Raw genomic sequence first — 11108 nt, forward strand, 5'->3', positions numbered from 1 at the left:
GTGTAATGTTCCCATCAAGGAGAATGAGAAGATTGCTCCCAACTTGTGGTCCCTGTTTCCTATATCCAATGCCCTCATTTCCTCTCCTCTGATTCCTCCTTTAACGAATTGATTGCTTCTCCCATTTTTCTTCATGGAAATTGCTCTCTATGCAAGGTTATCAGACTCATTTGCAGTTTGAGCCAAAGAAGCAACGTCTTTCACTCCATCCACTTCTACTAGAAGTAGACTGGACTATCTTAATCCAATGTAATAGAAGCTTAAGAGAAAACAAGTGTGGCCTGTTATTAAATTATTGCTAAATACTTTACAAACTGTAAATGTCAAAAAAACTACACGCAAAAGCTCTAAGGCATGTGGAGACAAGTAATACAATTTACTTCAATAATAAGTGTAGAGTAACTTATGCTCAACTCAGAAGCCCACAAGAAATATTATATTTTTTGCCGAACTTCGCTGACCAACTCCTCCAAAGGGGCCACTCAACTTCTCTCTAGCCCAGCACTCTATTTTCATTTTTCGCATAGCACTGACCACTCTGATATTTTTATAGTTCATGTTTATATTTGTTTTTTACTTATTTATTGTTTATGTTTTCTTCTAGAATGTAGTCCTTTTCTATCTCTGTCTCACCACTGTATTCTCAATGCCTAGAACAGAGCCTATATATAGTAGGCACTCAATAAATACTTGTTGCATTAATGCACCACCGAGTGCCGGGCCTCCTAGCTTCACCACCAGCACCTAAAGAGAGCATCTTCTATCTTCCTTACACTCTTTAGAGTGGAGCCTTGTTGGCTCTCCATAATCCATGACTGGGGCTGTTTTAGCTATAGCTGCATCTAGCTGTAGCTGTAGCTGTTGCTGCTGCTGTCAATGATGAAGGTAGCTAGCTGGGAAAAGGGGAGGTAACCTCTGGGTTTTCAAAAGCCATTTTTGTCTTTTTGGCAAACGCTGAAAGAGTCAAGTTTTGCTGTAGACTTGTTTTCTCTTTAAAAACCAGTCAGGCATGTAGGGGGCAAATCCACGCATCAGCCTCATGTGCACTGAACTCCGGGGAGCAGCCAAGAACAAGGCCTGGTGTGTGGTGAGCAATTAGAGCTACAATTCTAGCAGCAGGGCCTGCAAAACCAAACCAGATCACCTCAAAACTTCCATATTCCTGACATCCAGTCTTGAAATCCTAGTCATTTTAGTCATCTGTGACTTCTTCAATCCCCGTTCAATTTGCATCTCATTCAAAGCACACCAAGACCTCTTGCGTCAGCTGTTGCACTGCAGCATGCAAGCATTTATAATTCCTGCTGCAGCTCCATTCCTGGCTTACATTGATCACAGTTCATAGAATGTTAGTTTCTTAGGGGCTGAGACCGTGTCTTATCATTTGTTTTCCCCTTCCCCAGTATAGTGACTTTCACAGAGTAGAAATTAAAAATATATATTATCTGCCTAACATTTATGTCTTCCTAAACAACAATACTCGTCTGGAGAAAGACTAGGGATCATACGTAACTGTAAAACATAATGGAGCTGTCTGGGAGATAGTAAAGCACTGCAATCGTGTCTTTATTTCCTGTTTGTTTGGCATCTCCCATACCAAAAGACTGGGGGCCCCACCTCATGATTTCTTCCATAGTTTAGAGAAGATCCCTGTTTTTCTTGTGGTGGCCAGGTCACGAGGGTCACTGCAATTTGGACGATGGAAGACATAACACAAAACAAAGAGGTGAGAGCCTCCCCTTCTTGCTCCAGTGGGCACTGCGAGAAGGAAAAGAGATAGAAATAGGCGAAGGAAACAGACCTGAGATTTTTGGCCCCCCAGCCCCACCCCCAAGCTTGAAATCCAAGACTGTGGATTAGGATTAGGGGTTGTTAGATAGTCTTGGGGGAAAGCCAAAAGCAAAGACTGTTTTTTTTTGTTTGTTTGTTTGTTTTTTAACATGCCTTCCATTCCACGGTGGCATTTGTGAGATCAGCTTGCAGGGCCCCACCACTAAGTGGGGGTAGCCATATTAAAAGTGAAAAATGGTCACATACGGTGGTGAGGTGGGGAGAGGCCTTGGTCAGTGCTTCCGCAAGGGAGCATAGGTTCCCTATGGAAGAGCCCAGAGGTTGCTATGTACCCCTTGGGACATACAGATGGTCACTCAGGCAAAAGCCAATGGGCCTCACATGGGGGATCCATGATGAGGAATAGGGTGGTCTTAGGCTGGAGGGGTATGTAGCTGAGACTCAGAAGGTGTTGAGTCAGCAAGGGGGTGCGCTAGGCGCTGACTGAACCACAAGGTCCACTGGGGAAATCATAAGCCAATCAAATACCTGGCCAGCAACAGGAACCCACAAAGACCCAGAGGCCGGCACAGGACAAGCAAGAACTCCAAGGCTACTCCCCATTCACCCTGCTGCCATCTTGGGGCAGAACAGGGGGACGGGAGAGAAATCAGCACTTCTGAGCATTTGCCCGAGTGAGCCTCTCAAAACTGAAGTCGAATGAGTTACTGCTGATTGTCAAGTGCTCATCACATTTACTCGCACTGTACAACAGGGAGAGGACTTGTGAGAAAGATTAGGCCAGTCACAGAACAACCTCCACGTACTCTTTTCACCTCTGAGTAGTTGTACATAAATTTCCCACTGCATTACATATCTTTATCAAGTATTTGGTCTTTCTTTACCTAAGACTTCCTTAAAATATGGTCTAGTGTTATGACTACTAGTGACACCAAATAATTGGGGTGTCTTCAGAACTCTCAAAAATTGATATCTAGGCTGGGTGCAGTGGCTCACGCCTGTAATTCCAGCACCGTGGGAGGCTGAGGTGGGCAGATCACTTGAAGTCAGGAGTTCGAGACCAGCCTGCCCAACATAGTGAAACTCTGTCTCTACTAAAAATACAAAAAGTAGCCAGGCATGGTGGCCAGCTGTAATCCCAGCTACTCGGGAGGCTGAGACAAGAGAATCACTTGAACCCGTGAGGTAGAGGTTGCAGTGAGCCGAGATCACACCACTGTACTCCAGCCTGGGCGACAGAGCAAGACTCTGTCTCAAAAAACAAACAAACCAACCAAAAAGATATCTAGCAAATGGATGTGGTTCCAAGATAACATCAAGTTTGAAAGAGTACTTCAGCCTATGACATCATAAGAAGACAGGACATGACTCTGCTTGACTTAGGCAAAGCCATGGTGGGGGTCCCCATGTGTAATGCACTAAGTCCCCTCAGGGCTGTCTTCCACCCTCTTACTCTCCCCTGTGAATTGCAGCAAGATGGATTCTAGAGAGAAAAGGAGGGCAAGGTGGCCTGGAAAGACAGGGAGCTCAGACAGAAGGGCAAGCTGATAAATATACCTATTTATCACTGCACAATCCTTGGTCTTTCTCATCCTATTGATTTTCATGCTTTGCTGTGTATGCTGCTGTGTCAGAAGGAATGAGTGTACTTGTGAACAACCTTGCAATGGAGTGATCACAGCTTCAGCAAAAGGCTTCAGGCAAAACCTCCCCTAACCCTAACTCAGCCTCTAGTCCCATTTTTCCACCACTGTGTGTGTTAGAAGGGGATGGGCCCTGTCTCCAGATCTTCAGTCATCATTATCTGGAAGGCCAGGTCTTTGTGCTTACCCATCTTGGAATCCTTGAGCTATTTCCCCTTATGTTTGGTGAGTAAGTGAATGCATGAAAGGATGCATGCCAGCCTGGGCAACATGAGGAAACCCCATCTCTACCAAAAACACACAATAGCCTGGCATGGTGGCACACTCCTGCGGTTGCAGCTACTTAGGGGGCTGAGGTGGAAGGACAGCTTGAGCCCGGGAGGCGGAGGTTGCAGTGAGCTGAGATCACACCACTGTGCTCCAGCCTAGGTGACAAAGTGAGACCCTGTCTGAAAGAAAGGAAGAAAGGAAGAAGGAAGGAAGGAAAAGAAAGAAAAAGAAAAAAGAAAGCATACGTGAGTGAGTCTAGTCAGAGGTGGTGGTAGCCTATAGTTCTTAGAAAAAAAGAAATCCTTGTGGGCTTGATTTGATGGGGGAAAGGGTGAGAGGCATAGCAATCTGCCATAGAAGAGATTTGTTGCTTCCTGTCTTCTCCTAGCCTAAGAAACAGATCTGGGGAAGACCTAGAGGACTCTGGAGTAGCCTGTGATCCTGTATGACCATGAGAGCTCCAGGGTAGCCCAGAATTACTCCTGATCAAGAGAAGCCCCAAGAATTTGAGGTGGTTTCAGGGCAAATCAAGTTACTTCAAAGCATTTGGCTTCCACTTACTTGATAAAAACCTCAGAGGATTGTGTGACTGAGAGGAGGGTCAGGAGAGGTCAGGAGAGGAGGGGAGACCCTACATACCGAGAACAGTCATTTCCGTGAAGGAAGCTAGCAGGGTATGAATATTTCTTAGGAGAAAAGGTATCTGAGAATGAACAGAGGAGAGAGGTGAGAGGTGGAGAAGGCTGGGAGCTAGAGAGGCAAGAGGGGCTGGTGGAGGGTTGGGATCAAAAAGGGGTATAGTTAAAGTGGGGAGGGAGAAGGCCGATGGCAAAGGAATACCGAAGCCTTTGCGAAAACACAGATGTGAAGAACCAAAAGATGGCCGGGTGCGGTGGCTCATGCCTCTAATCCCAGCACTGTGGGAGGTCGAGGTGGAAGGATGACGTGCCCAGGAGTACAAAACCAGCCTGGGCAACATAGTGAGACCCCCATCTCTACAAAAAAATCTAAAAATTAGCCAGCTGTGGTGGCGCATGCCTGTAGAACCAGCTACTTGGGAGTCTGAGGTGGGAGAATTGCTTGACCAGGGAGGCCAAGCCGCAATGGGCTGTAATTGCCCCACTGCACTCCAGCCTGGGTGACATAGAAAAATCCTGTCTAAAAAAAATAAATAAATAAAAAATAAAACAAACAAACAAACTCAGAAGGCCTTAAATCTCCAACACTACTCCCTGCCTCACTCCACCTGTCTTTTAACAAGAAAATGGAGGCTTTGAGAGTTTCAACCAGTAGTTCAGCATCACACAAGCCACGGAGACAGGTCGGGGTCCGGGCCAGGACCATTGGCTCCTGGTGCAGAGCTCCTTGAGTCTTGTGCAGCACCTCTGGGCCCCCCAAAAAGAGACGGTTTGACTGAGAAAGTTGAGGAAGTGGCCCGAGCGAAGAAGATGGACCAGGAGGATGAAGATGTCAGGAAACCCATACAACTTTGCCCACTAGGAATAGACGGCATTCAGTGAATAGTGGTTAGTCCTATTAAAGCTCCTATTTGCGAGGAACTGGCAAACGATGAAGCTCTTCTTGACTAGGAGACAATTACTGATGAAAAAATTTAATAGAGGCCTATGCCTTTCCCCATGTATGAGCTCACAGCAGCCGCGACAATCAAGAGTAGCTCTTCTGAAGCGCCAGCAGAACTCCCTGAGCCTTCTCCTCACCCCCCACTGACAGAAAGAGACCCAAGACTCCTCAACAGGACTCCAAGGGCAGGGTGAATGTGTGGTTAACAAAGGAAGGATTCCTTATGGGTTCGGACTGTACTGTTTCTGAGGGGGAAACGTGTTTGCCTTTGGAACACCTGCTTTCTTTATTCAATCAAACGAAGAAAGCAGCCTGAGCCTGATAGGAAAATTCACAGAAGAGGCTATTATTGTCTGAGACCAGAGGTCTAGAAGCCTCTTCCCTGGGGCCCCAGGAGACAAAAGGTGGAACAAACATTAACGCTCATTTCTATGCCACCTGGGTGTTACTGGAGCCTTCGTGACTCAAGAAAAATCTAAGAAGAGAGAGACAGAGAGAGAGAGAGAGCTCTTTATGAGTTTTCAGACTCAAAAGTTAGAGACCGCACTGACCAAACTGAGAGCAGGTGAGTCCGGTTAGGAGGGAGCGGAGGTGCTTTTGGAGGGTGTTCATTGCCGTGTTGTTCCTCGTGGCGGGGAAACTGAAAGTCACCCAGAGTGTGTCACCGGGAGAGTGAAGAGGCAAAGCCGGATAGAACAACACATGGCAATGTGGATGGATCATAAAGACAGAGTGCTGGGTGGAAGGAGGGAGGGAAAGAATGCACTACGTGAGACAACACCATTTAGGTACAACAAAAACATACGAAAATACCACCATATGGTTTGCAAGAAATATACAAAAGGATACACACTAAATCCATAATTGCCTATGGGGGGAAGGAGAATGGGAGGGGTGCATGGAAGAATAAACATAAATAATGAACACAAGGCAGGCCCTGCACAGACCAAAGAGGACAGCATGGCTTTGTACTTGAGGTCCAAACGTGTAGGAGTGGAGGGGAATCCAAGCAGGCCCTCCTTCTAAAGATCGAAGTCTGTCCTTGTGAGATTCAGGAAAAACTCTAAGGAGACATGTGCTCTAGGTTCTTTTGCTACTCTCAGAAATCGCCCTGGTCCTTCAGGAAAGAAATCTACATGTGCCTGATGTGTAAGCTTATGGGGCCTGAAGAGTCAGTGGGTCCGGAGGAGAGGGCTCACTTCTACCCAGTGGCCACTAAGATGTCATCCTATCTGGAGGCCTTTGGCTCAGAATTCCAGGTGTTGTGGGGGGTACGGGAAGGTGGCCTACACTGAGATAGCCACAGTAGAAGGATGTGCCACTATCTACAAAAGAGGACACCTGGGCAAGACACTGATGGAACTTTCTGATATCTCAGAAACAATTGTTATCTTCAAGAAGCAGGCAGTGGCCCCCGGCAAGCTCTTGTGGTGTGTATTATCAAGGTGCAGGTAAGCCAACTGAGGCTTAGAAAGGTTAGGCAGTTTGCCCAATGTCATACAAGGGCTGGGGCAGAATGTAAACTAGGTGTGTTTGGCTCTAAAACCTGAGCTCTTTTTTGTTTGTTTGTTGTTTTTGCTTTTGTTTTTCTAAGATGGAGTCTTGCCCTGTCGCCCAGGCTGGAGTGCAGTGGTGTGATCTCGGCTCACTGCAACCTTTGCCCCCGGGTTCAAGGGATTCTCCTGCCTCAGCCTCCTGAGTAGCTGGGATCACAGGCATGAGCCACCACACCCAGCTAATTTTTTTTGTATTTAGTAGAGATGGGGTTTTACCATGTTGGTCAGGCTGATCTCAATCTCCTGACCTCAGGTGATCCACCCACCTCGGCCTCCCAAAGTGCTGAGATTACAGTCATGAGCCACCACAACCAGCCAAACCGAGCTCTTAACTGCCATTTTATAATGGGTCCAGAATGTCTTGGTGCCATACACGCACGTGCACACTGTCACATGCACACTTACCAGGGTATGTTGCAAAAGGTACATGTCATGAAATGAATTCATACTCTTGGACCTTCCATCCTGCTCTTGAGGCACTGTAGAAGGGGATTCTCACGGGCAGACAAGGGCAGCTGGGATGGCCTCAGAGTTCCCTGTGCAAAACCAACTAAAAGTGACAAGAAGGAGACAGATGGGGGGAGAAGCATGGTAGAGAAAAAGGGAGGAGTTTCTCAGTGTGTGATGTGGCTTCAGAAATAGCAACTGAAGACGAACTTGGAAAAAAGCTTTGAAGCAGACATGTCCTTGAGTGCAGTTCCATCCGAGGCTGGAAGAGATGGAAAAAATGAAGGTCATCTGAAGAGTTCTGATGAACTCACTCTTACCTCTCATGCACCTCTCATGGCAAATCATGACGGTAGAAGAAGTGGTAAGACTTCAGAGTCTGAAGGGACCCCCAGAGGTTGTCTCAGCCGATGCCTTGGTGGGCAGTGGAGAGGACAGTGACTTGTTCCAGGCCACACAAAGACAAGAACGGAGGCCTCTGGCTCCTAGGCCAGTGCTGGCCCACCTGTGCCACACTGCTGTCCTCCTAAGTCAACTCGGATGGACAACACCCTCTGCCTGCCCAGCAGTCCCTCTTCCTTCTTCTGCTCCTTCTCCTTCCAGCATTTTATTCTTTCCAGGAGACGTGTCTTCTCAGGAGTAGGATAAGAGGCAGGGAAGCCAAATGCTGCCTCTCGGGACTAGAGGGCAAGTGCTCAGGGGAGAAGTTCTGGACAGATGGGCAATTTGGCCATGGTTGAACTCTCATGACTTGCCTTCTTTTCCAGCCTCTTCCTTATGTATCCCTGTCCAACTGCTAAGCCCTCCCATTCTTTCATTTTAAACCTGAGGTGGGGAGCTGTGGCCTTAATTTTGAAAATTTGGTTGAGTTTCTTCTTCAGGGTGAGACCTGGACCCTGATGCAGCCACAGCGGGGCCTCCTCAGCAGGAGAACCAGAGCCTGTCTCAACAGATTTTCTTTCTTCCCTCTGAAGCAAGAGCCACTCCCAGAACACCAAAGACACAGAGACTCCTGTCTCCTTGGGGGATTCGATTACTAACATTAGCTGATATCCTCTTGGGTAGCAGCGTCTCTGCCTCACTGCTTCTGAAGAAGAGGGACTTGGAATTTAAATTCTTATCCAGGCTGGGTAGGAGACATTCCCCCACAGGCACACGGAGAGGGTAGGATAACTGGCCACCTACAGGGTTCCAGAGGCTCTGAGCCCCCGAACACAGCCACCGTTCATTAGCAGATCCCTGAAGTTCACCACCCAAGTTTTTGCAGGTTATTGGACCGTTAAAATTCAAATATTCCTGGAAGGGATGATAGTGATGACTAGCCACTTGCAACTTGGTATAATTTATGTTTGGATCACACTCCAGAAGCATTTTTTAGAGGGGTGGGGGCTGGGGGGAGAAAATCGTCGGATGACTGACAAGGGAAGGAAGTGAAGCAAGAGCAAGGTCCATAGATTAGAAGGGGAGAGCCCAAGAAGAGGCTGGGGGCTCAGAGGGTGAGCTCGGCCGGCCTTGCCAGCTGGCCTAGAGCAGTGGGTCTCAGTGTGGCTCCAGGACCAGCAGCACCAGCATGGCCTGGGAACCTGTTAGACACGCAGACTCTGGAGCCCCCCTCCAGATCTACTGAATCAGCAACTGGGGGTGGGGCTGAGCAGTCTCTCCACTTTAACAAGCCCTGCAGGTGATTGATGCATAGTCAGGTGTAAGAACCACTGGCTTACAGCCCATTCTGTGTGCAATACATCACCAACCTTCCAGCTCCCCACCCCCCACCACTCATCAAGCTCCCTTCTCTGACTTGCCTTATGACGACTCCTTGGCTTTGCTAGAGGGAGGCACGAGAAACCACCATGGGCGTGGTTAGGAGAGTGCCAAAGTAAAGCTCTTTAGCCATGAAAGCTCTATAGCATAGGAGGTGGGCTGGTGACAGAGAACATGGCTGCCTTTGGCTATAAAGGCAAAGGGTTGGGGCGGAGCTAGGGGAATAGCTGATGAGGTGAAATTGCAAGTGAAAACTTCTGAAGGAAGCCCCCCAGAGCAGCCCCCAGGGCCTCCGAGACACTCAGGCAGGGATTGTACTATGTGAGCAGGTAGAAAAACAGAGACAGAAGCCTGCTGAAGAAGGCTGAAGGACTGACTGGGGCCCCAGAGGGTGTGGGTTCTGAGCTGGGAGGTACCCTGGGGTGGGCGAGCTCACCTCCTCCCTCCCTCAGCATTTCCTCCCTCTGGGTGCTCAAGATGCATTTCTTAAGCCAATTCATTTCCTGGTTAATCCCCACCCCCATCCCCAACTCTCCCCCCACCCCCCCCACCCCCGGGCTTGGCCCAGGTAACCCTTGTGGCCAAGACAAGAAGGAGATCCAGGGACTCTGATGGTGAAGCCTGAACAAGTCCTCTGCAAGCTGGACATTTCCTTACCTGGCTCTATTTTTCTTTACAGCATTTGTCAGCACCTGAAATACCATATGTTTTTTCTCTTTCCTTCCACTAGAATGTGAGCTCCATGAGGGCACTGTATTAGTTCATTCTCACACTGCTGTAAAAGAAATACCTGAGGCTGGGTAATTTATAAAGAAAAGAGATTGGCTCACACCTGTAATCCCAGCACTTTGGGAGGCTGAAGTGGGCAGATCACTTGAGGTGAGGAGTTGGAGACCAGCCTGGCCAACATGGAGAAACCCCGTCTCTACTAAAAATACAAAAATTAGCTAGACATGGTGGCGCATGCCTGTGGTCCCAGCTACTCAGGAGGCTGAGGGCAGAGAATCACTTGAACCCGGGTGGCGGAGGTTGCAGTGAGCTGAGATTGTGTTACTGCACTCCAACCTGGGTGACTCCATCTCAAAAAGAGAAGAGAAGAGAAGAGAAGAGAAGGGAAGAGAAGAGAAGAGAAGAGGAGGGGAGGGGAGGGGAGGGGAGGGGAGGGGAGGGGAGGAGAGGAGAGAAGAAGAGAAGAGAGGTTTAATTGGCTCGTGGTCCTATAGACTGCACAGGGAGCATAGTGCTGGCATCAGCGTCTGGTGAGGGCCTCAGGAAGCTTTCAAATGCAGTGGAAGGTGGAAGGGGAACCGAGTGTCACATGGTGAAAGTATCACATGTGACACATGTCACGTCACTATCACATGTGACAGCCGAGTGTCAGATGGTGAAGCGAGAGAGAGAGGGGGCAGGTGCCACATGTTTTTAGACAACCAGATCTCATGAGAATGCACTCAGTGCCTCTAGGACAGCACCCAGCCATTCATGAGGGTCCACCCACGAGACCCAAACACCTCCCACCAGGCCCCGCCTCCAACATCGGGATTACATTTCAACATGAGATTTGGAGGGGACAGTCATCCAAACTATATCAGGCATTATCGACTACTCTGTCTGCATTGTTTACCAACCAGTCCCCAAGGGCCTAGGACAGTGCTGGCACATAGTAAGCACTCAATAAGTATAAATTTTTTAAAAATGAACGAATCTTAAAGTCATTCCAACCTTAAACTTTGCTCCTTGTCTATCAACATTTGTGTTAATATAAAAATGACTTTTCTCCAAATGGTGGAGTAAAAATCAATGTCTCGCGTCTTCCACAAAGCTGGGGTTTCAAATGCCTGCATACACCACAGCTCCAGGCACCATCACAGAGCAAAGCTTCCCTAGGATCAGGCAGCAAGGATGAAAGAGGATGGGGCTGTGAGGGTCAGGGCCCCTTTGTGGAGGGAGAATCAGTTTACAGAGGCTCATGTCTCCATTCAGCCAGATTGGTGTTTCCGGGAGGTGGGAGAATAGAACAGTTATAATCAAGTGTTAAGACGATGTCAAAAAACTTGTC

Source organism: Hylobates moloch, unplaced genomic scaffold, assembly GCF_009828535.3.
Source record: "Hylobates moloch isolate HMO894 unplaced genomic scaffold, HMol_V3 SCAFFOLD_13, whole genome shotgun sequence".
Classification (NCBI taxonomy): Eukaryota; Metazoa; Chordata; class Mammalia; order Primates; family Hylobatidae; genus Hylobates; species Hylobates moloch.